Here is a 7,148-nt window from a genome sequence, read left to right as displayed (position 1 = left end):
AGAACAGCTGTGCCAGAGCTTGTGACTGACCCACGGTCACACCAGCAGCTGCATGTGGAGGAGTAGGGAATCAAACCCGGTTCTCCCAGATTAGAGTCCATGCGCTCCTAACTACTACACCAAACTGGCTCTCGATCCGAGCCTGTTAGGGATTGCATCAAGTGAAGGGGATTTATATGTTGCATGCTGCCTACGTAAATCTGAAAACCTGAAGTGGATAGGATTGCCAACCTCTAGGTGGTGGATGGAGATCTCCTGGGATTACAACAGATCTCCGGCCAACAGAGATCACTTCCCCTGGAGAAAACAGCCGCTTTGGAAGGTGGACTCTGTGGCATTCTACCCCCATTGAAGTCCCTCCCCTCCCCAAACTCCGCCCTCCTCAGGCTCCACCCCCAATGTCTCTGGGTATTTCCCACCCAGAGCTGGCAACCCTAAAAAACTGAGGAAGCATCAGTGCAGTGAAGGCCCCTGCCCTGATTTTGCCAGAACATAGTTGCTGTCATCTGTTCCCTTGTATATACGTACAAATCCACCTGGGAGGGTTGGCAGATAGGCATCAGTTGAGGCAGTTCAGCAAGGGAATGGAAAGGGTTGCAAATGTTTTTCAAAAAGATAGAGGCAACATCACAGGGCAGGGAGCATTAGACCAGGGGTGTCGAACTCATTTCTTATGAGGGCCGGATCTGACATAAATGAGACCTTGTCGGGCTGGGCCATGTGTCTCATAAAATGTAATGCCATGTAGCGGAGATATAAACTTTATAAAGGACACAAACACAAAGGTTTGTTTTTTTTTACTTAAAATAAAAACATGCTTAAAACATTAGCACTCTTGCAATATTTTGTTTATTTAACAGTGTCTGATAACTGACACCTCTTGCTCTGAATTATGGCATCAAAATGTCTGTGCCGTTGCAATCCTGAGTATGCTGTTCAGGTGCGTATCTGTAAGCTGCAAAGCTACGATGACGCAGCAGCAGCAGAACTGGAAGAAGAAACAGAAGACAGCCAGCTCCACTGTGGGCCTGATGGAAGCCCTCCAGGGGCCTGATCCGGCCCCCAGGCCGCACGATTGACACCCCCGCATTAGACAATCTAATTTCACCCTTTTGCAAGCACATCTCTGCCTGTATTAGCTTTAGGAAGCAAACCCAAGTGTCCAGATCACATACTTGCTGGTAGTAGAGTTCCCACCCAGTGACCCTGGTAAAACAAAATCTTTCTGGACAAGCATGACATTAAAGGCTGAGGGTAAAGCAGAATGAGTTGGGCTGTCCCAGGAAGCAGAGACGAGGCCATTTTTAACGGGCAGTGGGTTATCTATTAATTAAGCTTATTATTATATTTTTGCCCTGATCTGGATAGCTCAGGCTATTGCATTATATAGCCACCATTTGGACGGCCCCCATTTGGGCTGACGATGTCAAGCACCAAAATATCTTGAGCTCCTTTCTGATGAAGTCAACCACTAGATGTCGCATTGGTGCAACAGAACAGCTGGTGTGCGCCTGGAACTGTTACTAGGTAAACGGCCACGTTCTATATTTTATTCCTAAAAACAAAACATTTTCTTGAAGACCCATTCAGTCTGGGTCACTTTGACCCTGGGCCTTAGTCAGAATGGCCCTGGGTGGGAAAGGACAGTTTCACAATGATCTCCAGAGAGACAAATCATACCGTTACGCCCTACCCAGTGAGTCCAAAGCGAGGACTGTGAGACAACTCCTGGAGCGCCACAAGAATGAAACCATTTTTTAATTATTATTAAGGGCTCCTGTGAACCAAAACTGCCACCCAAAGAGGAAGCTGTTTGTCGTGTCTCTGCATGATATACTGCTCTGGCCTTGCCTTCTTCTACTCAGGCTCTGCCAGGTAGGCAGTTACGGATACAGCCCGTTATGATTTTGTCTTCTACGAAACTAAAATCCTTTGCTTAATCCTCCTTTAATTTCCTTTCAATTATAACCCACCATATGAACTAAACAGGATCTTTATGGAAGTGAGCTAATTTAAATTATGATGCTTTACATCCCCTTCCCCCAGGGACGTTTCTGAGGCTCAGATCTGTTTTGATTTGGCTTGAGGAGATTCATTATGACAACCAAATTTAAGCATATTTTTTAGAAGGCTAGCCACTCTGTGTCACGTTCTCTCTCCGTTCTGCCTCCCACGTGGAATCTGGAGTTTATATATGTACTTGGACTGGAAAACCTGGATTCAGATTTCCACTTAGCCATGAAGGTCCTCAAATGATCTTAGTCGAGTCAGTGTGGTGAGGTGGTTAAGAGAGGTGGACTCTAATCTGGGAGAACCGGGTTTGATTCCCCACTCCTCCTCCACATGAAGCCAGCTGGGTGACCTAGGACCAGTCACAAGTTCTCTCAGAGTTCTCCTCTCAGCCCCACCTACCTCACAAGGTACCTGTTGTGGGGAGAGGAAGGGAAAGGTGATTGTAATCCGCTTTGAGACTCCTTAATGTAGAGAAAAGCAAGGTATATAAACCTACTCTTCAAGTTGCTATTTCTGCCCCAAACTACCTCATAGGGCTTTTTGTGAGGATAAAATGGAATGCACTCAAGGATGCCGTCCTGAAGCCCTGATCTCATCAGAACTTGGACACTAAGCAGGGCTGACCTTGGCAAGTACTTGGAAGGGCAACCTCCAAGGAATACCAGGGCCAGGACGCAGAAGCAAGTTATCGAGCCACCTCGCTGAAACGTCCTAGTGTCACTAGGGTTCGCCAGAAGTCACCATGACTTCCAGGCTCGCAAGCACACACACACACACAAAATACTCACCCCCCCCCCCCAAAAAGTATGCTGTCCTGAAGTCTTTGGAGGATGGACATGATACAAAATAGATACATAAAATATGGGTTGGGTCTAATGATTCCCTTCTACCAGGTTGGCTCCATTTACTCCTTTCTGCCAAATCTTCCCCCGTTAGAGAAAGATTTCTGCCAATCAAGAAAAGACTGGGTTTGACCCTATAGATGCCTTTATCATACTGAAACAGTTAAGAGAACCTGGTCATGGAGCACTCTGTACGTTTCTTAAGGTAGTGAATTAAACTGAAATATCATTTCTCTCTTTCTGTCTCTCTCTCTCTCTCTCTCTTGGTCTTTTACTTATTTATACCAAAGAAAATAATGCATCCGGTGGTACAGAGTCCAAAAGCTTCATATTCCAGTGTTCAATCAACAATATCCAGTTTCTCCCAAATCTACTTGATTTATTTTCCCCTTCCTTGTCTTTTATAACAAGTCAATTTAGTTCATAGCGCTATTTCAAATCTGTTAATATCAATCGACAACAGATGGTACTTTCTTTGATTTCCATGGGGATGCAATACTCATTCACCAAGGCCATAACCAATTCTATATCATCGGGACCCGATACAATTATTTTAAAAACACAATAACTAACAATACTTCAGGTGCCATTTAGTATCTTATACCCTGTGATATTTTTAATTGCTGTCCAGACCTGTTCCCAAAAGGGACAGGTCCAACATAACATATGCAAACTCTTTGCTTGATAACACAAGCAATTTGCCGTACCCAGGCCGTAAACCTATTTCAGATTTAAAGGCGTTGGAGTCTGCAATAGTCTTATTTCATATCTCTATATAGATATATAATATTCTTATTAACATTGTTCCATGTCCACTCCCATTCTAATATCTAACACCTAATACCTTTTCCCCACTTGGCTGTATATTATTGATCGGTTGTGAGCTTCTTTTACGTAACGTCTTACACTGGTTTCAACCTGCCGTTTATTTATGCTGCCGTTGAGAGGTGGATCTCTCTGAAGACGAGTGACCCATTTGGAAGATGGGCGTGAGATGTTCTTTGAGCTCACCCACACAGGATGGGGCAAGGAAATCACAATGCTTTCCAAGTTTTCGATAAGTGAGGCATGCTTTTTTTTCTGAATTGGAAGTCAGTTTCACTTACAGTCCCAAAGGTCACTTTCAGATGTATAACAGTAAGGCCGCGGTCACACGGACCTCTTACCGCGCTAGTTTCCCCGCAGTTCTTCTATCCGCGATATTTTATATCGCTTGTAGGTAGTCAGATGGTCCCTCTGTCTTCCGCTTCACTCGCGCGAAGTACTGATCACACAGCGCGCCATCCCCGCGGCGGCACGGGTTTATGTTTTAAAACAACCTGCACATGCGCTTGTCTTCCCATGCGCTTGGGCGTACATACAAACTAAAAAAGACCAAAATAAAAGATAGTGCCTGTTTGCACATGCGCATAACTTAAACCGGAAACACAAAAAAAGGGGGGGTGGGAGGGTAGCGCGGTCACGGCGGATTGCTGTCCAGATACCAAAACTGCGGATACAAAGCGCGAGATATCGGAAAAACACCTGTTCCAACGGGTGTCAGAAAATGTGGATAAAAAGAGCGAAAACCGCGGGACTCAGCCCGCTTCGGTGCGGGAGGTGGGTTTGCCAATATGAACAGGAAACTTTAATGCACGAGGGATCAGCAGCGAAGCCCGCACTAAATGTCCGTGTGACCTGACCCTAAGAATCCCCTGCTCTTGAAGAGCACATCCATGTGTTGTTTAAATCATTGTTTCGGGAATGCCTCCTGAATGGAAGGAAGCACATCCAGAGCAGTGACTCTTACACAGATGCACCAGGCAGCCTTTTCTGGGAGCTGATCATTCCCTTGTATCTTTGCATTGAGAGTAGTTGAATGAACCAAGCGGGCCCTATGTAGAAAGGCAGCAAATTAACTGAAGTCAGACAAGACTCATTATAAGAGACAAGACAAGACAAGAGAATCATACAGAGTCACAACGTACCGTCTCACCTATTGGGGTGGGTATTTTGGGCTCAAGGGAGCCTTTAGTTATTTAATTCATTTCTTTCTAGCGCATCCTGCCACAGATTAGGAAGTATCCCTCCAGTTATACAGACTGTCCTCTGCCAGGTAGAGCCAGTTGGATGGCTTTACTTATGTCGACTTCAAAGATGTATAGAGTCCAAAGTTCACGGCATGCAAACGGTGCCCTGAAGCTGTGAGTGATGGAGGCCATTACTTTTATGTCATTGTGTAAGCACCTAGACATCTGGCAGGCTATTTCTGGAAACAGAGTGCTGGACTTCTGGTTTATCCGGTGATAGATAATGGAAGGCACATGAATGCCCTAGTTAGTTGGAACCTGGTGTGACTGGATGAGGGAAACAGCGTGCCCCAAAATCAAATGGGACCCACTGTGATGTTCAAGGGGGGCAGACATGGGAAGGAGGGTGGGTTCAGCCTCGAGGGTCCACTTTTCCCACCCCTCCCCACACCCCACACAATTAAGAGTCTCACTTAGAATGTCCCATTTGACCATATGTGAAGGAAGTACAGTTGCCAACTTCCAGGTGATGGCTGGAGATCTCCTGGGATTGATTTACAACTGATCACCAGGCAACAGAAATCAGCTCACCTGGAGAAGATGGCCACTTTGGACGATGGGCTTAATGGCATTATACCTCATCGAAATCCTACTCTTCCCAGGCTTCACTCCCAAAATGTCCAGGTATTCCCCAACCAGGAGCTGGCAGCCCTAGAAGGAAGGCCCTCTTGAGAGGTTAACACTTCTGCTTGTTCTTCAGAGAGTTCACTTCAGATCTTCAGAGACCCCTGTTGACTGATCACTGTCACCACCCACTTCATCGTCTTCATGTCCATCAGTGTCCCAGGCCACGGGAGAGTCTTTGTCCTGAGCTGTAAACAGGGCCGGCCCGAGGTTTTTTTGCACTCTAGGCGGGGCTACCTTCTGGCACCCCCCGCGTGCCCAATTATGGGGCTGCCAACCTCCAGGCAGAGCCTGGAGAGAAGGAAGTCCTACTTCTCTCCCCCTTTAGGCGAGCGAGGAGGCGGCGGCGAGGTTTCCAGGCACCCAAACCAAAACACCCCACATTTGGATTTACAAAAGCTGACCCCGGGCAGAGGGGGAAGGCAAGGCGGCCTTGCGCTCCACTTACGCGCGCCCCATGCCACATGGCTAAGAGCAGCAATAGCACGCGGGCTTTTGGCGGGGGCAAGGCACAGTTCGGCTCCCCATCCAGGGCCTGGCGCTCTAGGAGAATGCCTAGTTCACCTAGTGGGTGAGCCAGCCCTGGCTGTAAAGATTTTTTAGAGAACCTCTTTGAATGGTTCCCTCCCGGGGTTGGTGGAGACCACCAAAGCCCCCTCTGGACATGGCCCACCTCCATGGCCCTTTTCCTGGTACTGCTGGACTTCAGGGGAGCCATCTTCACCGAGTGTCTTAGAGGGTCCCCAGCAACCATGAAGTTCTCTAAAAGAAAGACAGGATTCTTTGAGGAAGATGGCCATGGCCAATCTATGCCCAAGTGGCTGGAGAAATGATCCGGAGCGACTGTCCCAGCGCTATTTCCTCTGTGAGGCAAGGCCTACCCTCTGTTTAATCACTTCAAGGCAAGATCGCTCACCTCACCCACAAACGCTATGGCCCCAGTCATCATCATTATTATTACAATACACCAAACTCAGGAACCATTTTCTTTGTCTCCTCAATCACTTCATATTCAACAAAGATGGCCTACTTTGTGCTGTCATAGTCCTCTCCTTCATGTCCTGGTGAACTCTTATTGACTGCCGAGGCCTTTCTTGCTCAAGTATCTGATCAAAGGAGCTTTTTGGCTCACAAAAGCCTATACCTTGTGGGACTTAAGGCCTTCAGTTTTCCCTTCCGCTTCTGATCACTAGGCCTGATAGCACAGGGGCCAGGGAACCAGTGTCAGACCCGCAGAGGTCTGAAAGTAATCTGGCCCTGAAAGTAAACCCTGAAAGTAATCTGGCCCTGGCTCGAGAACTTCCAGGTGCATGGTACTTAGGGATGCCAGCCTCCAGATGGGGGCCTGGAGATCTCTCACTATTAAAACCAGGGGTCATTTCCTGCAGGAGTGGAGCTCCGGCAGTAAAGAGCCCAGGGGGCGGGCACATGCAACAAGCCCCACCCCCTGCTCCCAGCAGCCCTCAGTCAGAACAAGAAGCAGCCAGGTAAGTTGCAGAGCCCCCCCCCAGCCCCCCGGTCCAAAACAGTCCAGTGGCACCTTTAAGACCAAGTTTTATTCAGGTACAAGCTCTCCCTCCTCTGCGAGGACAGATCTGCA

The sequence above is a fragment of the Gekko japonicus genome, unplaced genomic scaffold (assembly GCF_001447785.1).
Source record: "Gekko japonicus isolate JY-2015 unplaced genomic scaffold, Gekko_japonicus_V1.1 scaffold1416, whole genome shotgun sequence".
Lineage (NCBI taxonomy): Eukaryota > Metazoa > Chordata > Lepidosauria > Squamata > Gekkonidae > Gekko > Gekko japonicus.
This window is presented reverse-complemented; position numbering follows the sequence as displayed.